The following is a 25339-nucleotide window of genomic DNA, read 5'->3' as shown; positions in this document are numbered from 1 at the left end:
CCTCAGGACAAAGCCAAAGCCAAGACTAGACAGTCTAATTTTCGTTCCTTTCGTAATTTCAAAGCAGGAGCAGCATCAACTTCCTCTGCACCAAAACAGGAAGGAGCTGTTGCTCGCTACAGACAAGGCTGGAAACCTAACCAGTCCTGGAACAAGGGCAAGCAGACTAGGAAACCTGCTGCTGCCCCTAAAACAGCATGAATTGAGGGCCCCCGATCCGGGATCGGATCTAGTGGGGGGCAGACTTTCTCTCTTCGCCCAGGCTTGGGCAAGAGATGTTCAGGATCCCTGGGCGCTAGAGATAATATCTCAGGGATACCTTCTGGACTTCAAATACTCTCCTCCAAGAGAGAGATTTCATCTGTCAAGATTGTCAGCAATCCAGACAAAGAAAGAGGCGTTTCTACGCTGCGTACAAGAGCTCTTGTTAATGGGAGTAATCCATCCAGTTCCACGATCGGAACAGGGACAGGGGTTTTACTCAAATCTGTTTGTGGTTCCCAAAAAAGAGGGAACTTTCAGACCAATCCTGGACTTAAAGATCCTAAACAAATTCCTAAGAGTTCCATCGTTCAAGATGGAGACTATTCGGACAATTTTACCTATGATCCAAGAGGGTCAGTACATGACCACTGTAGATTTAAAAGATGCTTACCTTCACATACCGATTCACAAAGATCATTATCGGTACCTAAGGTTTGCCTTCCTAGACAGGCATTACCAGTTTGTGGCTCTTCCATTCGGATTGGCTACAGCTCCAAGAATCTTCACAAAGGTTCTGGGTGCTCTTCTGGCGGTACTAAGACCGCGGGGAATCTCGGTAGCTCCATACCTAGACGACATTCTGATACAAGCTTCAAGCTTTCAAACTGCCAAGTCTCATACAGAGTTAGTGCTGGCATTTCTAAGGTCACATGGATGGAAGGTGAACGAAAAGAAAAGTTCACTCGTTCCACTCACAAGAGTTCCCTTCCTGGGGACTCTTATAGATTCTGTAGAAATGAAGATTTACCTGACAGAGGACAGGCTAACAAGACTTCAAAGTGCTTGCCGCACCCTTCATTCCATTCAACACCCGTCAGTGGCTCAATGCATGGAGGTAATCGGCTTAATGGTAGCGGCAATGGACATAGTACCCTTTGCACGCTTACACCTCAGACCACTGCAACTGTGCATGCTAAGTCAGTGGAATGGGGATTACTCAGACTTATCCCCTTCTCTGAATCTGGATCAAGAGACCAGAAATTCTCTTCTATGGTGGCTTTCTCGGCCACATCTGTCCAGGGGGATGCCATTCAGCAGACCAGACTGGACAATTGTAACAACAGACGCCAGCCTTCTAGGTTGGGGTGCCGTCTGGAATTCTCTGAAGGCTCAGGGACAATGGAGTCAGGAGGAGAGTCTCCTGCCAATAAACATTCTGGAATTGAGAGCAGTTCTCAATGCCCTCCTGGCTTGGCCCCAGTTGACAACTCGGGGGTTCATCAGGTTTCAGTCGGACAACATCACGACTGTAGCTTACATCAACCATCAGGGAGGGACAAGAAGCTCCCTAGCTATGATGGAAGTATCAAAGATAATTCGCTGGGCAGAGTCTCACTCTTGCCACCTGTCAGCAATCCACATCCCGGGAGTGGAGAACTGGGAGGCGGATTTCTTAAGTCGTCAGACTTTTCATCCGGGGGAGTGGGAACTTCATCCGGAGGTCTTTGCCCAAATACTTCGACGTTGGGGCAAACCAGAGATAGATCTCATGGCGTCTCGACAGAACGCCAAGCTTCCTCGTTACGGGTCCAGATCCAGGGATCCAGGAGCAGTCCTGATAGATGCTCTGACAGCACCTTGGGACTTCAGGATGGCTTACGTGTTTCCACCCTTCCCGTTACTTCCTCGATTGATTGCCAGAATCAAACAAGAGAGAGCATCAGTGATTGTAATAGCACCTGCGTGGCCACGCAGGACTTGGTATGCAGACCTGGTGGACATGTCATCCTGTCCACCTTGGTCTCTACCTCTGAAACAGGACCTTCTGATACAGGGTCCCTTCAAACATCAAAATCTAACTTCTCTGAAGCTGACTGCTTGGAAATTGAACGCTTGATTTTATCAAGACGTGGGTTTTCTGAGTCAGTTATTGATACCTTAATACAGGCTAGGAAACCTGTTACCAGAAAGATTTACCATAAGATATGGCGTAAATACCTATATTGGTGTGAATCCAAAGGTTACTCTTGGAGTAAGGTTAGGATTCCTAGGATATTGTCTTTTCTACAAGAAGGTTTAGAAAAGGGTTTATCTGCTAGTTCATTAAAGGGACAGATCTCAGCTCTGTTCATTCTGTTACACAAACGTCTGTCAGAAGTTCCTGACGTCCAGGCTTTTTGTCAGGCTTTGGCCAGGATTAAGCCTGTGTTTAAAACTGTTGCTCCACCATGGAGTTTAAACCTTGTTCTTAATGTTTTACAGGGCGTTCCGTTTGAACCCCTTCATTCCATTGATATAAAGTTGTTATCTTGGAAAGTTCTATTTTTAATGGCTATTTCCTCGGCTCGAATAGTCTCTGAATTATCAGCCTTACATTGTGATTCTCCTTATTTGATTTTTCATTCGGATAAGGTAGTCCTGCGTACTAAACCTGGGTTCTTACCTAAGGTAGTTACTAACAGGAATATCAATCAAGAGATTGTTGTTCCTTCTTTATGCCCAAATCCTTCTTCTAAGAAGGAACGTCTACTGCACAACCTGGATGTAGTCCGTGCTCTAAAATTTTACTTACAGGCAACTAAGGAATTTCGACAAACGTCTTCTCTGTTTGTCATTTACTCTGGGCAGAGGAGAGGTCAAAAAGCTTCCGCTACCTCTCTTTCTTTTTGGCTTCGTAGCATAATTCGTTTAGCTTATGAGACTGCTGGACAGCAGCCTCCTGAAAGAATTACAGCTCATTCTACTAGAGCTGTGGCTTCCACTTGGGCCTTCAAGAATGAGGCCTCTGTTGAACAGATTTGCAAGGCTGCAACTTGGTCTTCGCTTCATACTTTTTCCAAATTTTACAAATTTGACACTTTTGCTTCATCGGAGGCTATTTTTGGGAGAAAGGTTCTTCAGGCAGTGGTTCCTTCTGTATAAAGAGCCTGCCTATCCCTCCCGTCATCCGTGTACTTTTGCTTTGGTATTGGTATCCCAGAAGTAATGATGACCCGTGGACTGATCACACTTAACAGAAGAAAACATAATTTATGCTTACCTGATAAATTCCTTTCATCTGTAGTGTGATCAGTCCACGGCCCGCCCTGTTTTTAAGGCAGGTAAATATTTTTTAATTTATACTCCAGTCACCACTTCACCCTTGGCTTTTCCTTTCTCGTTGGTCCTTGGTCGAATGACTGGGAGTGACGTAGAGGGGAGGAGCTATATGCAGCTCTGCTGGGTGAATCCTCTTGCACTTCCTGTTGGGGAGGAGTAATATCCCAGAAGTAATGATGACCCGTGGACTGATCACACTACAGAAGAAAGGAATTTATCAAGGTAAGCATAAATTATGTTTTTTTTATAATTTAATTTTAAATAGTGTGCATGTGTGTCTTGCATCTTTATGGTCGTATACAATAACCACATGAAGTCACCTGGCTGGGTAAATGATCATATATATTGATTCAGATGATAAGTATGAATGATAGAGAAAATGTGAATGAAACGGGTACAAGATGGTGGATAATTGAATGTATTATATGACACATAAAAGCACCAGTTTTGGGTTGCCAGTGAAACTTTTATTGGATTATTTTATAATGTATTGAGTAAAGTTAGTGTTTTATTTACTGTCTTGCTACTTTGGTTTAAGTATCACTACTAGTCTTAAAGACCAGCTGCATTTAGAATAACGAATGACATGACATCCAATCACTGATGAAATGAGGAATAGAGGGGAGAAGCGCGATGTAACCCGTTGATAAATGCGTATAATGTAAATTAGCATTGTGAACTAGAGACATAGTTTTATAGACTCTTTCGTCTAGATTAGGAATGGCGCGCAAAGTGTAGTGCAAGTGTGCTATGTTTTTTTATCTGGCTCCCTAAAGCATCTTCGGCCTCTCTAGCCTCACCAGTTCTTATGTTATTAAAAACTATGTAATAACATAAGGACTGTTGAGGCTAGAGAGACTGAAGACGCTCTAGGGAGCTGAAAAAATAAAAACCCATAGCGCACTTGCGTTACAGTTTGAGCACCACTTGTAATCTAGGCGTTTGCGAGAACAAGATAAGAAATCAAGACAGGGGTAGCGGTGTATAATATAGACTGGCAGAGAGAAAGTGACTGGTAATTGGAGATGGACATACCGAATTTGCATTGAAGAGCGTGTACACGATGTTGAGGTTTATAAAAACATTTTTAAGGCTATAAATAAATACTATGTGATGCAACATGATGCATAGTGATTTTAGAGATATGATGTATATTAATAGTGAGAATAGACATTGTGCTGCAAAGCCAGTTTGATAGACGAGGGGGCAATATCGGCAGAGAGAATCGACTACAGGGAATAGAGGATAGGACGTTATTTGTGAGATGACACTGGGATATGGCACTGTGGATCTGCTTTGACAAATGATGCCCATAATGTTATATATAAATGTATTAATAAGTGCAACTCCTATGCTGTTTTTATAGACAATAAATCACATGGGTCAAAGGTGTATTGTTTTATTATTTATACAATATTTGCACTGGCATCTCAGAGCCTGTCCAATTAATTTGGACATTAATTAGATTTTCTTTTACAAGATACGATGAGTCCACAGATTTCATCCTTACTTGTGGGATATCACCTCCTGGTCAGCAGGAGGAGGCAAAGAGCACCACAGCAGAGCTGTATATATAGCTCCTCCCTTCCCTCCCACTCCAGTCATTCTTTTTGCCGTGTTAGTAATAGGAAGAGGTAAAGTGAGGTGTTAGTTTAGATTCTTCAATCAAGAGTTTTTTATTTTTAAAATGGTACCAAAGTGTGCTATTTTACTTTAGGGTGCAGCCGTATTCCTTGTCAGCCTCTAGAGTAGAGCTACAGGTGGCTTTAAAGCGATGGGAACTGGTGGGGTTTTGCTTCATTGCGCCTCCCATACTTGTGCTGCCCTTATGTTGATGGTTTCAGAGAATATTAACTGAGACCCTTATGTGTTCACAGAACTGCAGGAGAGAAGAAGACCTCTTGGAGCTGTGAAACTTTCATGCTGTTACTCAGCATTGAGGTAAGTGCAGTCTTTATTTCTGGGGCTTGCAGCATATATCAGAATTGGCTGTGCATTCCTAATCTGTTGGGGACTATGTGCTCTGGAAGGGCTGTCCTAGTAACAGGGTGGGGGTTCTCATGGGACATACAAGGCACACCATGCTAACCGACATTATACTTTATTTTCTCATTCTGTACTGGCCTTTAATGATGTTGGCCTGGATACACTGACATGATGGTTTTTAGGTACCGGGTAATTGTTATACTGGGTCTTTAACCAAGGGGACTTAGGGCCGACGCTGGGAGAGTGTGTTTGGAATGTGATGATAGACTCCGGTACACGGTGGTGTTAGACATTTTTTTTTTGTGCAATTGGGCTGAGTATTAGGTCGCGCCCACAATGGGCTGGGCTTGCTCTTTGGCGCGCTTTGTACAGTAGACGCGCAGTTTCTTCTCCAGGAAGTCGGAAGCGGCTGTTCGCGCAGATAACACGAGTGGCTCCTTAACCTCATGGTTTGCCGAATAAAGCAAGCGGTTTTAGGTGTCGTTGCCTGACGTCCTGATTGGTGCCTAGAAGGGTCGGCGGACCGCGGGAGCTGGTAGGCGCCTCAGCAGAGCTGTTGAGGCGAGGTGCTCTATTGTGCAACAGTTGGTTAACAAAGTTTTTCCTGTGCTTCAGAAAATTTTTACTTTTTAAAGGGACAGTACTATCAGAATTATATTGTACTGTTTCTCCTTTCCCTTTGTTATTTGTTTGACCGTTAATTGGGTTTTTATTTTTATGTAAAATTATAGAATAAAAATTAAATTTTTCCTGATCTGCATGCTCCATGTGTTTGACTGCCACTGTGGAACCTCCGGTTCCTTTTTGCCCCTCCTGTTGTGAGAGGGCCTTACATTATAGAGACAGAATTTTTGATAATCCTTTACCTAAGGCAGATGCTTCTCAGGAGTCTATAGAAGAGATGCAAGGTATGCCTCAGCTTTCTCCCCAAGCGTCACAGTCCCTAACGCCCGCGCAAGCAAGGTCATGTATTTCCCCAGTATCTGCAGCGTTTACTTTAAAAGACATTGCTGCAGTGATGTCCTCTACGCTTTCTGATGCGTTATCCAACCTTCCTATTTCGCACGGCAAGCGTACAAGAAGGGATACCTATGTGGACACGTATGCCACTGATTCCATGGTGGCAATTGCGGATGCACCCTCCAGGGGCTCTGAGTTAGAGGTACTCTCTGAAGGTGAACTCTCTGAAGCAGGGAATGCTTTTCCCTTGACTGATCCTGATGTGGTTTCCTTCAGGTTTAAGCTTGAACACCTTCGTTTGTTACTGAGAGAGGTGTTGGTTACTTTGGATGACTGTGACTCATTCATAATCCCGCCAGAGAAATTGAGTAATTTAGACAAATATTTAGAAGTTCCTTCTTACTCAGATGTCTTTCCAGTTCCTAAAAGGACTTCAGAGATTATTGCAAAGGAATGGGGAAGACCTGGTATTCCCTTTTCTCCTTCACCCATATTTAAAAAGATGTATCCTATAGCCGACGCTATTAGGGATTCTTGGCAGACGGTCCCTAAAGTAGAGGGGGCTATTTCTACCCTGGCCAAGCAAACTACTATTCCTATTGAGGATAGTTGTGCTTTTAAAGACCCTATGGATAAGAAGTTAGAGGGTCTTCTTAAGAAAGTTTACATCCACCAGGGATTTCTTTTACAACCGGCGGCCTGCATTGTTACTGTGACTAGTGCGACTGCTTTCTGGTTTGATGCTCTAGAGGAGTCTCTTAAGACAGAGACTCCCTTGGAAGAGATACAGGATTGGATTAATGCTCTTAAGTTAGCTAATTTGTTTATTACGGATTCTTCTCTGCAGATTACTAAATTGGCGGCTAAGAGTTCGGGCTTTGCCATCTTAGCACATCGGGCTTTGTGGTTAAAGTCTTGGTCTGCGGATGTGTCGTCCAAGTCTAAGCTTTTGGCTATTCCTTACAAGGGGAAGACCCTGTTCGGGCCTGACTTGAAGGAGATTATTTCTGACATTACAGGAGGCAAAGGCCATCTCTTCCCTCAGGATAAGAAGTCCAAACAGAGAGGGAGGGAGAGTAATTTTCGTTCCTTTCGGAATTTCAAGGGAGTTCCCTCTTCCTCTTCCGCTAAACAGGAAGGGGATTATTCACAAAACAAGTCCACTTGGAGACCCGCCCAGTCTTAGAACAAGGGTAAGCAATCCAAGAAGCTGGCTCCCACTTCTAAGTCGGCATGAAGGGTCGGCCCCGATCCGGGACCGGATCTTGTACGGGGCAGGCTTTCTTTCTTTGTCCAGGCTTAGATAAGAGACGTTCAGGATCTTTGGACAATAGAAATTGTGTCTATGGGGTATCAGTTGGAGTTCAAAAATTCCTCCCCCAGGGGAAGGTTTCTTCTTTCACGATTATCTGTAGACCAGATAAAGAGAGAGGCGTTCTTACAATGTTTAAGAGATCTCTCCTTCATGGGAGTAATCTGTCCCGTTCCAATTCAGGAACAGGGACAGGGGTTTTATTCAAATCTGTTTGTAGTTCCCAAAAAAGAGGGAACTTTCAGACCTATCTTAGATCTCAAGAGTCTAAACAAGTTTCTCAGAGTTGCATCCTTCAAGATGGAAACTATTCCTACCATTCTTCCATTGATCCAGGAGGGTCAATTTATGACTACCGTGGATCTAAAGGATGCATATCTTCATGTTCCTATCCACAGAGATCATCACAAGTTCCTGAGGTTTGCCTTTCTGGATAAACACTTTCAGTTTGTGGCTCTTCCTTTCGGTCTGGCCACGGCACCCAGAATTTTCACAAAGGTTCTGGGGTCTCTGCTGGTGGTTCTAAGACTGCAGGGCATTGCGGTGGCGCCTTATCTGCACAATATTCTGATCCAGGTGTCGTCTTATCAGCTAGCAAAGTCTCATACCGACATTGTTCTGTCCTTTCTGAGGACTCACGGGTGGAAAGTGAATCTGGAAAAGAGTTTGCTAGTTCCACAGACAAAGGTTCCTTTCTTGGGAAATCTAATTGCTCTCTATCCATGAAGATCTTTCTGACGGAGGTCAGACAGTTAAAGATTCTGAATACATGCAGATCCCTTCAGTCCAATCCTCGGCCATCAGTGGCTCAGTGCATGGAGGCAATTGGATTGATGGTAGCGGCAATGGACATCGTTCCGTTTGCTCGTTTTCATCTCAGACCTCTGCAACTGAGCATGCTCAGACAGTGGAATGGAGATTACACAAATTTGTCTCCTCCAATAAATTTGAATCAGGAGACAAGAGACTCTCTTCTATGGTAGTTGTCGCTGGATTATCTATCCCAGGGTACATGCTTCCGCAGACCCTCATGGGTGATAGTGACAACGGACGCCAGCCTGATGGGATGGGGAGCAGTCTGGAACTCCCTGAGGGCTCAGGGTGTATGGTCTCAGTCGGAGTCTCTACTTCCCATCAATATCCTAGAGTTGAGAGCAATATTCAATGCGCTTCAGGCTTGGCCTCAGTTGGCTTCAGCCAAGTTCATAAGATTCCAGTCGGACAACATTACGACTGTTGCTTACATCAATCATCAGGGAGGAACAAGGAGTTCCTTAGCGATGACAGAAGTAGCCAAGATAATTCAGTGGGCGGCGGCTCATTCTTGTTATCTGTCGGCAATCCACATTCCAGGAGTGGAAAACTGGGAAGCGGATTTTCTGAGCAGACGGACTTTTCATTCGGGGGAATGGGAACTCCATCCTGAGGTATTTGCCAATCTGATTCTCAGATGGGGCAGGCCAGAGTTGGATCTTTTGGCATCTCGTCAGAATGCCAAGCTTCTGAGATATGGATCCAGGTCCAGGAATCCCCAGGCCGAATTGATAGATGCCTTGGTAGTGCCTTGGTCGTTCAACCTAGCTTATGTGTTCCCTCCATTTGCTCTCCTTCCCCAGGTAATTGCTCGAATCAAACAGGAGAGGGCTTCGGTGATCCTCATCGCTCCTGCGAGGCCTCGCAGGATTTGGTATGCCGATCTGGTGGAGATGTCATCTCAGCCACCGTGGAAGCTTCCTTTGAGGAACGACCTTCTCATTCAGGGACCCTTCCATCATCCGAATCTGGTTTCTCGGCAGCTAACTGCTTGGAGATTGAACGCTTGATTTTATCTAAGCGAGGGTTCTCTGATTCGGTCATTGATACCTTGATTCAGGCATGTAAGCCTGTTACTAGAAAGATTTACCATAAGATATGGTGTAAATATCTTTATTGGTGCAAATCCAAGGGCTACTCATGGAGTAGGGTTAGGATTCCTAGGATTTTGTCTTTTCTGCAAGAAGGATTGGAGAAAGGGTTGTCAGCAAGTTCCTTAAAGGGACAAATTTCTGCTTTGTCTATTTTGTTACACAAGCGTCTGGCAGATGTTCAATCTTTTTGTCAGGCTCTGACTAGAATCAGGCCTGTGTTTAGACCAATTGCTCCTCCTTGGAGTTTGAATTTAGTTCTTAATGTTCTTCAAGGGGTTCTGTTTGAGCCTATGTATTCCATAGATATTAAGTTGTTATCTTGGAAAGTTTTATTTTTGGTTACTATTTCTTCTGCTCGCAGAGTCTCTGAGCTTTAAGCATTACAATGTGATTCCCCGTATCTTATTTTTCATTCTAATAAGGTGGTGTAACGTACCAAACCTGGTTTTCTTCCTAAGGTTGTTTCAAACAAGAATATTAATCAGGAAATTGTGGTTCCTTCCTTGTGTCCTAATCCTTCTTCTAAGAAGGAGCGTCTGTTACATAATTTGGATGTGGTCCGTGCCTTGAAGTTCTACTTACAGGCAACTAAGGATTTTCGTCAATCGTCTTCCTTGTTTGTCGTTTTTTCAGGGAAACGTAGGGGTCAGAAAGCTACGGCTACCTCTCTTTCTTTTTGGCTGAAGAGTATCATCCGTTTTGCATATGAGACTGCTGGACAGCAGCCTCCTGAACGAATTACGGCTCATTCCACTAGGGCTGTGGCTTCCTCATGGGCATTCAAAAATGATGCTTCTGTTGAACAGATTTGCAAAGCTTCATACTTTTTCCAAATTCTACAAATATGATACTTTTGCCTTGTCTGAAGCTGTTTTTGGGAGGAAAGTTCTTCAAGCAGTGGTGCCTTCCGTTTAGGTTAACTGTCTTGTCCCTCCCGTTCATCCATGTACTATAGCTTTGGTATTGTATCCCACAAGTAAGGATGAAATCCGTGGACTCATCGTATCTTGTAAAAGAAAAGGAAATTTATTCTTACCTGATAAATTTGTTTCTTTTACGATACGATGAGTCCACGGCTCGCCCTGTTTTTCTAAGACAGGTCTTTAATTTGTTAAACTTCAGTCACCTCTGCACCTTGGCTTTTCCTTTCTCTTCCTAACTTCGGCCGAATGACTGGAGTGGGAGGGAAGGGAGGAGCTATATATATAAAGCTCTGCTGTGGTGCTCTTTGCCTCCTCCTGCTGACCAGGAGGCGATATCCCACAAGTAAGGATGAAATCCGTGGACTCATCGTATCGTAAAAGAAACAAATTTATCAGATAAGAATAAATTTCCTTTTTTGTGTTGCTTCTCAAAACTGATGTTATTGGTACAGATTCATCTTTACAGGTACTTAAAGGGACATAATACTAATATACTAAATCACTTGAAACGGATGCAGTATAACTGTAAAAAGCTGACAGGAAAATATCACCTGAGCATCTCTATGTAAAAAAGGAAGATATTTTACCTCACAATTTCCTCAGCTCAGCAGAGTAAGTTCTGTGTAAAAAGGTATACTCCGCTGCTGCTCAGCTGCAGGTAAAAATAAATAAAAAATGGAGAAATGAACAGCAGCCAATCAGCATCAGCAGTGCTGAGGTCATGAAATCTTTCATTTAACTCTCATGAGATTTCTTAGTAAACTTTCTTAAACTGAATAGTGAAATAACATTAGAGTACACAAGTCTCAATCCCTTAGCTTTCCCGGGACAGACATACTGATTTACTGCTTAGAAGTCCTTTACAATGGGATGAGGAACTTTTTTTTTTTTTAATATTTTCTAGTCAGCTTTTTACAGCTAGGCTGCATCACTTTCAAGTGTTCCAACATTTGGGTATCATGGCCCTTTAAGGGCAGATTCTAAAAATAATTGCCAGCCTTGACACTCAGTCAGGGGCAGCCGTCATGGAATTCTATAAAAAAAAAGGGCTGTCCTGGCGAGATTTCACCCAAAGAAATAATGAGAGCTCTCTGCTATGTAAAAGTTTGCAATGGAGAGCGAAGTACATAGGGAGAACCCCGGTATATGTTTAAACTTTACTAATGTGCCTAATGGTGAATGGTTCGATTATTCGTTGTGTATGATATTTAAATTACCATTTTTATTGTGCACTTTTGTAATATATGCATCTCTTACCCATATGAAAATGCAGTATACGCCCCTTGGCGAGACACAATGTTTTCAGGGTAAAAAAAAAAGCTTTATAGAATTCCACCATGGAAGTACCGGCGAGTATTTTTAAAGAATCCTACCAGCCCAGAGAACTTTGGAGAATCTGGCCCTAAGTCATATTGATACAGTGATAAATAAGCTTGTCCTCTATATCAATGTTTTCCCGCCAGTCTATTAAAAGATAATAGAGCTTTAGGAACTTTTGTTGGTTTTTATTGAAATGTAAGCAAATGCTGGGCAGATGTCTTACCTTGTTTGTTACTTGCAGAGCGCTGGTGTTGGTGGAGAAGGATCAGCATTACCACCATTATCACATTAGATATGAAAGGCATCTAAAATATATGTCATTGGTGTGTATGATCTCGTAATGCGCTTTAAACCCTGGTATTCAGCAGCCATCTGTCTTTCTGACTGATTCTCTTTATATAGCAAACGTTTACCTACACTAATTCCAAATTACTCACACACCGTGTTTTTAAAACTGGTAAATGAGCCAGAATCAAAACCTGGCACTTATACTTTATCTTTCCCTCATTCATAGTAATGCAATTTTTGTGAAATAAATAAGGTTCAGTTTCTTTATTTGCCTGAACATTTGATGGGCTAAACTAGTAATGTCAACATCTATAATTATGGTAGAAGTTTTCCACTTTGCACTTTATTCCCATTACATTTTTCACTTTGCAGTGGAAGAACTAAATAAACAAAGCTACAGTAATAAAATCCTCTAATTCAATACACTTCCAATCCCCAACTGAACATGGCTGGCTATTGGTTGCTATGCACCTATGTGACCTCTTACTGGCTTAGCGGCTGTGTTCAGCTCTTTGCCCATAGTGTATTGCCTGCCTTCCAAACCTCACTTTAGCTATGTGGTAAACACCTTAGTGTTGGGTTAAACATATAGGCATAGACAAACTATAGTGCACAGTGCAGTAGGAACATAGTCTAATCATACATTAAAATGCTTTCTTATTGTAGCCTTTGTCCCTTTAGCTTTGTGTAGAGATTTTATGGTGCATTACATTTAATTTCACTACAGTGTATTGTGTAGAGATAAATGATGGTCTGTCAATAGAACCATCTCAGTGTTACACAGATAGGGATGTTAGTATACATATTAAATTGAATAGATAGGTAATATTCAGGTAAATCATTTGTATCTTTTGTAAAAGTTTCCTTTACATCTTCAAGCATACCAGTAAGTAAAATAAAAACAATTGTATAATATAGTACAATACCACCTCTACAACTGTTTTAAAGTTGTTTTTTCCTCAGTAGCAGTGAGCAAGCTGAGAACCCCCCTCCTACCAGCTAGCATTCCCCCTATCTTATATTACTGTTCCCAGCCTTTAATATATAAGCAGCTGGAAACTGACTCTTGTCCCTAGTTCCAGACCAGAAAAAAATGTTAATTTCTAACTGATACTGAATGGACCAATACAATTTCCTCTTTAGTTTCTTTAATTTCTAACTTGTAAATTATCTGAATATTTTTACTCTATGCAATCATTTTCAAACAAATGCTAATATTAAGAATTTTTTGGAATATTTTTGTATTAGTCAGAAATATGATAAATAAGTGGTCCCTTTAATGAGTCAATGGGGCCGATTTATCAAGGGCTGAATGGCCCCTGATGCCCCTGTTTCCGTGCAAGCCTGAAGGCTCGCCGGAAACAGCAGTTATGAAGCAGCAGTCTTAAGACCACTGCTCCATAATTGGTCGCTGCCTCTGAGGCTGCGGTCTGCAATCCGCCAGATCCTATTCGATCGGGTTGATTGACACCCCCTGCTAGCAGCCAATTGCCCGTGAATCTGCAGGGGGCGGCATTGCATAAGCTGTTCACCAGAATGTCAGCATTCAGCGATGTCTGTCGGACAGACACTGATACATCAACCCCAATGAATGAACTAATGGATATGAGAAAAGCATTTGTTGATTTGTTCATGAAGTTAAAAGGCAGGAAAGGTTTTTCTGCAGGTAGAAATTATTCAAGAATGATTCAGCAATGCCCTTGCCATTGATGGATTCCTGTGTCATCCAATAAGTATGTAAACTTCGCTTTTGTTCTTTGACAGTCTTGGCCTAGGTAAAGAAAAAAAATATTGTTTGTGCAGCTGCTGACTTGTATTAGTATCTCTAGCTACTGCTTTAACTTTTATCTGTCTAGCTGCTATTCTGCTGCCCTGAAGACGTTCATCATAGGAAATAGTGGGTGAATGGATTTCCATTAAAAACAAATTACAGTATAGAGACCACTGCGAAATTATCAGTTTCTCTGGTTTTATTTTTTATAGTTATGTGTTTGAGTAAAATGAACTTTATTATTATTATTATTCTGTACTACTGACAACATTTCTCCAACATTCCAAATACAAATATTGTAATTTAGAGTGTTAATTATATTATATATACTACTGCTGTGGTTATCACTACTATCCTCTTGCAATAGGACCAGTTGGTTTTCAAAAACAGTGCTAATAGTACCTCAAAAGTAGTTGGAATAAAAAAATAACTATTGACCATGCCAAAAGAGTTAAAACGAAAGTTTTTAATGAGGAAAGGAAGGGTTCAGTTCTGACTTTACTGGCAGAGGGATACAGTGAGCATTAGGCTGCTTCCATCTGTAACATTCAGAGCAACATAAACTTCTTAATAATGTAGTGAACCACAACTGCTGAAGGCTAGTTTGTGAAACAGCTTAGTAGTTTGTGAGATTTATGTTTGTAGCATTATATTCCTTTAACTCTGTCAGAAGTCTAGAGCTAAACTAGGAATAATGCAGTTAATATGGAGCAGGGTGTACTTTAACTCAGTTTACATGATCTGTAAGCCATATTTGCAAGCAACAGTATAAGAAGTAAATACTATATTCCTTACACCAGTTATGCTGTTGTAGTAAGTCTGCAGCAAATCTGTAGAATCCTTTTGTCACACTGCAGCTAGAGAAAGGCGGGTTCAATTCTGGGAAGGGGAGACAGGTGTGCAGAGATGCAGAGACAGTGAAGCTTGATTGAAGGCAGACACAGAGGCTCAGTGAGAGCTGACAGGTAAGTTTTAGTATTGAATCCAAAGCCAAAGTGGCTAAAGTTGTATAAGTTATTTGATAGTTAGAAATAAGCTGTGAATACAGCATGAGAGCTTACTCAAAAATGTTTGCTAAAAAGTGGGTGTGATTTAAAGGTAAATGACATCACAGCTAGAGGTGTTACCAATGAGTTAAGGTGGAAAGGTTAGATATAGCAGTATTTGTGACACCATCCTTCAAATTTGAAAGACGGCGGTTCATAAGAACAAGGTCAAGCAGCAGACATTGTATACAACAAAACTACAGACAAGCAGAGGGTGAAAAGGACTCTCCACTGCCTAGGATGACCGCCAACTCATTCAAATGTCATTCAACAACTGTAGTATTACATTGTGTGACCTACAAATAGAATGGTAAATTGCAGCTGGGGTAAAGGGCACGGCGAGAACGGTTCAAAACAGCCAGGCTGAGTTTTGCAAAAGACCATAAAGGTTGGACCGTAGAGGACTGGAGTAAGGTCATCTTCTCTGATGAGTTCAATTTTCAGCTTTGCCCAACACCTGGTTGTATAATGGTTAGACGGAGATCTAGAGAGGCCTGCAAATCTCTTACCCACTGTGAAATTTGATGGAGGGTCAGTGATGATCTGGGGTTGCTTCAGTAAGGATGGAATTGGGCAGATTATTCTTTGTGAAGGGCACATGAATCAAACCACGTACAAGGTTATCCTGGAAGAAAACTTGCTTCCTTCTGTTATGACAATGTTCCCCAACTCTGAGGATTGTTTTTTCCAGCAGGACAATGCTCCACGCCACACAGCCAGATCAATCAAGGTGTGGATGGAGGACCATCAGATCAAGATCCTGTCCTGGCTAGACCTGAACCCCATAGAAAACACCTAGAATGTGATCAAGAGGAAGATGGATGGTCACAAGCCATCAAACAAAGCCAAGCTGCTTACATTTTTGCGCCTGGAGTGTCATAAAGTCACCCAACAACAATGTGAAAGACTGGTGGAGAGCATACCAAGACACATAAAAGCTGTGTTAGTCAAGCAGGGTTATTCCACCAAATATTGATTTCTGAACTCTTGCTTAGTTAGTACTGTGCTATTTAAAAATGAGTATTAACTTGTTTTCTGTGCATCATTCAAGGTCTGAAAACATTGCATCTTTTTGTTATTTTGACCAATTGTCATCTTCTGCAAATATATATGTGTGTATATGTGTGTGTATGTATATATATATATATATATATATATATCATAAAGGTAGAGACAGATGCACTCTCACAAACTATAAACAGAAGAAAACAGCACTCACTGGGCTTGACAGCAAAAGATGTCCTTTAGTCAAGTGAAGTTTCAGGGCATACACCGAACTTGGTCTGATGAAGGGGTGTATGCCCCAAACGTCACTTGAATAAAGGACATCTTTTGCTTTCAAGCCCATTGATTGCTGTTTTCTTCTGTTTATATATATTTTATTGTTCTAAGAGTGCATCCTTTCGCTATTTGGATATATATATATATATATATATATATATATGTATACATATATATATATGTGTGTGTGTATGTATATGTGTGTGTGTATACATATAAACACACACATATATATACATATATGTATATATACACACACACACATATATATATATATATATATATATATATATAGTGTATATATACACACACATATATATATATATATATTTACATATACATCTATAATATGTAATAATGTGCTGTATACCATATCATAGCAATATAGTAATGGCAATATTTCTTTATTTGGATTACTTTCCAAATTGATTACATCAGACTGATTTTTCTTTTAGAAAAGGTTGACATATCTGATACTTGATCCTACATATCTTTCAAGAATTCAATGTACCCAAGAGAATCTGCTCCTGGTTTACACTCTTGCTGAAGCAAACAGAATTGGTGCATATATTTAAATTTGTCTGTCTGCATACAGACACCCAACTGCAGTTGTACATCTGCAGACAATTAAACCATCTTATGAAAGGGACTGTGTGTAGTGAGGTAGCTGACTAAAAGTTTGGGAAGCTGTACGGTACATTAACTGGATTTGTAATAGGACTTTAAATGCTGTTAATGGAAGATTTAGACAGCATGAACCTCAAAACTTCTTTTTGGAAAAGTGGATTTTGAGCCATCATAAATAAAAAATTAGTGACCTTATAAGTCTTGATACAAAAAGTGTTGTTGACAGTTAAGGAGTCATTTTCCATTTGGAATGATTTAAATGTTACGTTATCTATAAAATATGAAAAAAAAAATGTATTAGATAAATTTAACTTGAGATACATAGAAAATAAAGTTCTTTAGCAAAATTACGGATAGATTACGAGTCTTGCATTAGCCTTAAAAAGCAGCATTGAGAAGTCCCAACGCTGCTTTTTAACGGCCGCTGGTATTACGAGTATGGCAGGTATAGGTGTACCGCTCACTTTTATTCCGCGACTCTAGCTTACCGCAAATCCCCTTACGTCAATTGCGTATCCTATCTTTTTAATGGGATTTGCCTAATGCCGGTATTACGAGTCTTGGAAGAAGTGAGCGGTAGACCCTCTCCTGTCAAGACTCCTACCGCATTTAAAAGTCAGTAGTTAAGAGTTTTATGGACTAACGCCGTAACATAAAACTCTTAACTAAAGTGCTAAAAAGTACACTAACACCCATAAACTACCTATTAACCCCTAACCGAGGCCCCCCCCTCACATCACAAACACTTAAATAATGTTTTTAACCCCTAATCTGCCGACCGGACATCACCGCCACTTTAATAAATATATTAACCCCTAAACCGCAGCAATCCCGCATCGAAAACACTAGTTACATTTTATTAACCCCTAATCTGCCGTCCCTAACACCTATCTACATTTATTAACCCCTAATCTGCCGCCCCAACTTCGTAGCTACTATATTAAATTTATTAACCCCTAAACCTAAATCTAACCCTAAGTCTAACCCCCCCTATAACTTAAATATAATTTAAATACAACAAAATAAAATTACTACAATTAAATAAATTATTCCTATTTAAAACTAAATACCTATAAAATAAACCCTAACGGCTAGATTTAGAGTTTTGTCGGTAAGGACCCGCGTATCTAACGCTGGCTTTTTTCTGGCCGCACCTTTAAAATAACTCTGGTATTGAGAGTCCACAGAATGGCTGCGTTAGGCTCCAAAAAAGGAGCGTAGAGCATATTTAACGCAACTTCAACTCTCGATACCAGAGTTGCTTACAGACGCGGCCAGCCTCAAAAACGTGCTTGTGCACGATTCCCCCATAGGAAACAATGGGGCTGTTTGAGCTGAAAAAAAACCTAACACCTGCAAAAAAGCCGCGTTCAGCTCCTAACGCAGCACCATTGTTTCCTATGGGGAAACACTTCCTACGTCTGCACCTAACAGTCTAACATGTACCCCGAGTCTAAACACCCCTAACCTTACACTTATTAACCCCTAATCTGTCGCCCCCGCTATCGCTGACCCCTGCATTATATTATTAACCCCTAATCTGCCGCTCCGTAAACCGCCGCTACTTACATTATCCCTATGTACCCCTAATCTGCTGCCCCTAACACCGCCGACCCCTATATTATATTTATTAACCCCTAATCTGCCCCCCACAACGTCGCCTCCACCTGCCTACACTTATTAACCCCTAATCTGCTGAGCGGACCGCACCGCTATTATAATAAAGTTATTAACCCCTAATCCGCCTCACTAACCCTATAATAAATAGTATTAACCCCTAATCTGCCCTCCCTAACATCGCCGACACCTAACTTCAATTATTAACCCCTAATCTGCCGACCGGAGCTCACCGCTATTCTAATAAATGTATTAACCCCTAAAGCTATGTCTAACCCTAACACTAATATAATTTTAATCTAACGAAATTAATTAACTCTTCTTAAATAAATTATCCCTATTTAAAGCTAAATACTTACCTGTAAAATAAATCCTAATATAGCTACAATATAAATTATAATTATATTATAGCTATTTTAGGATTAATATTTATTTTACAGGTAACTTTGTATTTATTTTAACCAGGTACAATAGCTATTAAATAGTTAAGAACTATTTAATAGCTAAAATAGTTAAAATAATTACAAATTTACCTTTAAAATAAATCCTAACCTAAGTTACAATTAAACCTAACACTACACTATCAATAAATAAATTAAATAAAATACCTATAATTATCTACAATTAAACCTAACACTACACTATCAATAAACAAATTAAATACAATTCCTACAAATAAATACAATGAAATAAACTAACTAAAGTACAAAAAATAAAAAAGAACTAAGTTACAAAAAATAAAAAAATATTTACAAACATTAGAAAAATATTACAACAATTTTAAACTAATTACACCTACTCTAAGCCCCCTAATAAAATAACAAATCCCCCCAAAATAAAAAAATGCCCTACCCTATTCTAAATTACTAAAGTTCAAAGCTCTTTTACCTTACCAGCCCTGAACAGGGCCCTTTGTGGGGCATGCCCCAAGAAGTTCAGCTCTTTTGCCTGTAAAAAAAAACATACAATACCCCCCCCCAACATTACAACCCACCACCCACATACCCCTAATCTAACCCAAACCCCCCTTAAATAAACCTAACACTAAGCCCCTGAAGTTCTTCCTACCTTATCTTCACCATACCAGGTTCACCGATCGATCCAGAAGAGCTCCTCCGATGTCCTGATCCAAGCCCAAGCGGGGGGCTGAAGAGGTCCATGATCCGGCTGAAGTCATCATCCAAGTGGGAGCTGAAGAGGTCCATGATCCGGCTGAAGTCTTCATCCAAGCGGGAGCTGAAGAGGTCCATGATCCGGATGAAGTCTTCTATCAACGGCATCTTCAATCTTCTTTCTTCGGGAGCCATCATCTTCCATCTGACGCGGAACATCCTCTTCTCCCGACGCCTACTAGCCGAATGACGGTTCCTTTAAATGACGTCATCCAAGATGGCGTCCCTCGAATTCCGATTGGCTGATAGGATTCTATCAGCCAATCGGAATTAAGGTAGGAATATTCTGATTGGCTGATGGAATCAGCCAATCAGAATCAAGTTCAATCCGATTGGCTGATTCAATCAGCCAATCAGATTGAGCTTGCATTCTATTGGCTGTTCCGATCAAAGTTGCCTGTAAAATACAGTTGCCTGTAAAATAAAAATAAACCCTAAGCTAGCTACAATGTAACTATTAGTTATATTGTAGCTAGCTTAGGGTTTATTTTATAGGTAAGTATTTAGTTTTAAATAGTAATAATTTTTTTAATTGTAGTTATTTTATTTAGATTTATTTAAATTATATTTAAATTAGGGGGTGTTAGGGTTAGACTTAGGTTTAGGGGTTAATAACTTTATTATAGTGGCGGCAACGTTGGCGGCGGCAGATAAGGGGTTAAGAAGTGTAGGTATTTTGCAGCAACGTTGGGGGGCAGATTAGGGGTTAATAAATATAATGTAGGGTTCGGCGATGTTGGGGGCAGCAGATTAGGGGTTCATAGGGATAATATAGGTGGCGGCGGTGTCCGGAGCGGCAGAGTAAGGGTTAATAATTATAATGTAGGTGGCGACGATGTCGGGGACGGCAGATTAGGGGTTAATAAGTGTAAGATTAGGGGTGTTTAGACTCGGGGTTCATGTTAGGGTGTTAGGTGTAGACATAAATTTTGTTTCCCCATAGGAATCAATGGGGCTGCGTTAGGAGCTGAACGCTGCTTGGGAAAATTGTGCACGAGTATGTTCAGCCAGCTTACCGCTACCGTAAGCAACGCTGGTATTGAGGTGAGATGTGGAGCTAAATTTTGCTCTACGCTCAACTTTTTGCGTATAACGCCAGGTTTAAAAAAACCTGTAATACCAGCGTTGTCTTAATGGAGCGGTGAAAAAAAATGTTACCGCAAAACTCGTAATCTCGCCGTTAGTTTTTCCCCACAGTGACTTATGGTTACAAGTAAAACATTTTTGTAATATTTTATATAATGGAATTATTGAACTTCGGTGTGAACAAAAGTATCGACTCCAATAAATCTGAATTCCCTTGCAAAGTTTATCGTAATGGGTTTTCAAATTCAAACTTATTCCAAATCTCACAACTATACAATTAACTTAACACTTTTAAATGCATTTGTGCCATTGAAACTCTCTACACCTTGCATTTGTTGCCAAGCGTTGTTATTCCAATCAGTCAGAAAACTTTTACAGCAACTTTTTAAAGGATTTGTGGACATTTATGCCTTTCGACCTGTTGAAAACGTGTTTGTTACTGATAAATGTATTGGAATACAAACTAGTTTCTACATTTTGAAGATCATCTACTAAATACAGCAATGAAAGTTCGACCATTGTGAAGCTGTATCTTATATTAGATTTTATGTCCTTTATTGATGTAGGAAAACAGACATATCTGACAATGGACAGAAACACATTGCACATTGCTATGGTCGATCTTTTGGGAACAAGCAATTTTATGGATAACTATCTTAGTAGATAGCAGACTTAGCTGGAAACATGGAGTCTCAGCAAATCAAACTTTCATTACTGGAATTCCTAACGATAGTATGTTTATCAGAAAGAGAGATTTTTTAGACGCTCTCTGCTCCTGGAAGTGTGTACAAAAGACAGCTTCAGAAAAAAATGGCATGTTCCTCTACCAAGCATATTTACTCAATTTCCTCTCATATATTTGAGTTCTACAAAAAGTTAGAGTATATATATATATATATATATATATATATATATATATAAAACCAAACCGCAAAAACAGGCAGTGCTCAGGACACCAGTCTCACCCACAGTATGACCGCACCAGTCTGATCAGCCGTCTTCACGCTGTATGTTCAGCTGCACGTCTGTATCCCTCTGCTCTCTGCTAGCTTGTCCTCTGCTGATGTCATCCACCGGTGCCACTCACGAGCGTTCCATCCAACGCTCAATACCAGAATACAGACCAACAAGCACAGGAAGGCACCCGGTCTCCAACTCTCCCAGAAGACTTCAACCAAAGGCAACAGCAAACTTGATGACAGAAAGGAACAGCTACACAATCTGGTAAAAAGCAATAATGTCTTTATTTGACATCCAAATATAAGTGTATACAGGCTTAGTCAGACATGTTTCGTATAGAAATACTGACTTAACTTTTTCAATGACTACCTGCTAACTAATGGCTAATACGCTAGAGCTAAATACACCTGTGAAGCAACTCCCTGTTTTCCTACATCCAATCATGATAGAGACCTATTAATTACATTAATTGACAACTGTTTAAAGCTCACTGTGAAAAAATGAGGGTAAAAAAGGTGGGAATGTGCTAGGTGTAAATGCTGTAATATGACAAGTTAGCCTAGACATAAATGCAAACATTTTAAAGTAACATACTGTGATTAATTAATACCCCTAGAAAAATCTTATACTCTTTGTAAGCTATAGAATACATATCATATGCTCTTTATTAAAAATTATTTAAGAAGCAATAAAAAGAGGGGAAAAAAAATTAATATAAATTCATAAGGGGAAATAGATGTTTGCAAAAAGTATCTTGTGACTTTTGGATTTATTTGACAAATAATTTAATGTCCCATTCTGAATTCAAACCCTTTGGCACAACAGTTTCCAATTGGAAAATCCAAAAAACTTCCCTTTTTTTGAGAATTTCTTCTCTATTACCTCCTCTTGGGTGTCTGGGAATAAATTGGATGCATTGGAATGCCAAAAGTGAAGTATCAGAATGGTGTTCTTTTTTAAAATGTAGTGACACAGGAGTTGTAGAGTATGGGTCTTCAATAGACCTAAGATGCTCCAAAAATCTGTCTTTCAGGGGGCGTGTAGTGAGTCCTACATATTGCTTATAGCACCCCCTGCAGGTAAGTAAGTAAATGACATATGTGGAGTTACAAGTGGAATATTGTTCAATCTGATAGATTTTACCTGTGACTTGTGATTTAAACTCTGTTCCAAATAAAGCATGAGCACATGATTTACATCTGGTGCTATTGCATTTATGAAAACCAGGCTTTAATGAAAGCCAATTTTCCTTTTTTATTCTAGGCAGCATAGAAGGAGACAAGAGGTTACCCAAAGTTTTTGCCTTGCGAGACACAAAACCACAACCTGCTTGCACAATCTCTCTGAGTCCATCATCAGCCTCTAATATGGGCAGTGAATCATGTATAATGGGGCTGCGTTAGGAGCTGAACGCTGCTTTTTTTTTTCAGCTGAATCTGCCCCATTGATTCCTATGGGAAAATTGTGCACAAGCATATTCAGCCAGCTTACCGCTACCGTAAGCTACGCTGGTATTGAGGTGAGATGTGGAGCTAAATTTTGCTCTACGCTCAACTTTTTGCGTATAACGCCAGGTTTAAAAAAACCTGTAATACCAGCGTTGTCTTAATGGAGCGGTGAAAAAAAAAGGCTTGTTAGCACTGCACCCCTGTTACCGCAAAACTCGCAATCTCGCCGTTAGTTTTTCCCCACAGTGATTTATGGTTACAAGTAAAACTTTTGTAATATTTTATATAATGGAATTATTGAACTTCGGTGTGAACAAATGAATATACTCCAATAAATCTGAATTCCCTTGCAAAGTTTATCGTAATGGGTTTTCAAATTCAAACTTATTCCAAATCTCACAACTATACAGTTAACTTAACACTTTTAAATGCATTTGTGCCATTGAAACTCTCTACACCTTGCATTTGTTGCCAAGCGTTGTTATTCCAATCAGTCAGAAAACTTTTCCAGCAACTTTTTAAAGGATTTGCGGACATTTATGCCTTTCGACCTGTTGAAAATGTGTTTGTTACTGATAAATGTATTGGAATACAAACTAGTTTCTACATTTTGAAGATCATCTACTAAATACAGCAATGAAAGTTCGACCATTGTGAAGCTGTATCTTATATTAGATTTTATGTCCTTTATTGATGTAGGAAAACAGACATATCTGACAATGGACAGAAACACATTGCACATTGCTATGGTCGATCTTTTGGGAACAAGCAATTTTATGGATAACTATCTTAGTAGATAGCAGACTTAGCTGGAAACATGGAGTCTCAGCAAATCAAACTTTCATTACTGGAATTCCTAACTATAGTACGTTTATCAGAAAGAGAGATTTTTTAGACGCTCTCTGCTCCTGGAAGTGTGTACAAAAGACAGCTTCAGAAAAAAAATGGAATGTTCCTCTACCAAACATATTTACTCAATTTCCTCTCATATATTTGAGTTCTACAAAAAGTTAGAGTATACATATATATATATATATATATATATATGTATATATATATATATATATATATATATATATATATATATATATATATATATATAAAGATAAGTGGTGAGGTAAATTCTGCCCTATTGGTCAAGTCATGATTTCATTGGGTCTACATCTTTAGCCTACTATTGGGTCAAAATGTCTGTTACATAAGATTTCATTGGATTACCTTGTTCTATGTCGTATTAAATTTAAGCATGATGGCTTTACCAAAAAAAACACAACTGAGCTTTATCAACCCTTTTCTGAATCAGCTGTGCTCAGTAGACATTAGTACTGAAATTTTTAATTTATAATACATACTCAGTCAGCCGCTGAATTTCAAGCTTTTTGTACCCCTACAGAATATACTTTTAGCTCTAGCAGCTTTGATGACATCTGAGTTGTTACAGGAAGCATCTCTCTTGAATCTTACTTCTTGCATTGTGTGGCTGTTTTAGGGTCTCAGGTATTGGAGAGGACCTTGACGTGGTACCTGAGCTTGTCCCATTTGGCCAGATGCGGTGACTAACCTTTCCATTTTTGCTTTTAAATCTTAGCTGAGAGCTTGTAAGTGAGTGCTGGGTTTTCTCTGTGTGTTGTATTAATTTGTTTTGTAATTTTCCCTATGGTTCTTGCACCCAGACCTGTCTGGGGTTAACTGCTTGTGGCTCTGGGGACAGCACAGCTTCCTGTGAGTGCCAGTGGCACCCAGGGCTGAGCATGTTGCAGGGTCATGGGATGTGTACCCGGTCCGGTATGAGAGTGCAGTTCCCTTCCGTGTTTTGTATATGTCTAGGGTGGTTACATATTCCTGTGCACCCTTCCCTTGTTTTCAGTTTGTTTGGATTTGAAAGCTTGCATTGTGTGGCTGTTTTAGGGTCTCAGGTATTGGAGAGGACCTTGACGTGGTACCTGAGCTTGTCCCATTTGGCCAGATGCGGTGACTAACCTTTCCATTTTTGCTTTTAAATCTTAGCTGAGAGCTTGTAAGTGAGTGCTGGGTTTTCTCTGTGTGTTGTATTAATTTGTTTTGTAATTTTCCCTATGGTTCTTGCACCCAGACCTGTCTGGGGTTAACTGCTTGTGGCTCTGGGGACAGCACAGCTTCCTGTGAGTGCCAGTGGCACCCAGGGCTGAGCATGTTGCAGGGTCATGGGATGTGTACCCGGTCCGGTATGAGAGTGCAGTTCCCTTCCGTGTTTTGTATATGTCTAGGGTGGTTACATATTCCTGTGCACCCTTCCCTTGTTTTCAGTTTGTTTGGATTTGAAAGCTTGCATTGTGTGGCTGTTTTAGGGTCT

General features: G+C 40.3%; 1 protein-coding gene across 1 annotated transcript in view; it reads left to right on the top strand.

Annotated features, from left to right (window-relative positions):
• Nucleotides 1-25339, top strand: part of SCAPER (S-phase cyclin A associated protein in the ER) — a 907354-nt gene that overhangs the window by 357603 nt on the left and 524412 nt on the right. The gene's annotated exons all lie outside the window — the stretch shown is intronic.

The sequence above is a fragment of the Bombina bombina genome, chromosome 6, assembly GCF_027579735.1.
Source record: "Bombina bombina isolate aBomBom1 chromosome 6, aBomBom1.pri, whole genome shotgun sequence".
In the NCBI taxonomy this organism is placed as follows: Eukaryota; Metazoa; Chordata; class Amphibia; order Anura; family Bombinatoridae; genus Bombina; species Bombina bombina.
Note: the sequence above shows the minus strand (reverse complement) of the source record. Positions and strands in the feature narration are given on the sequence as shown.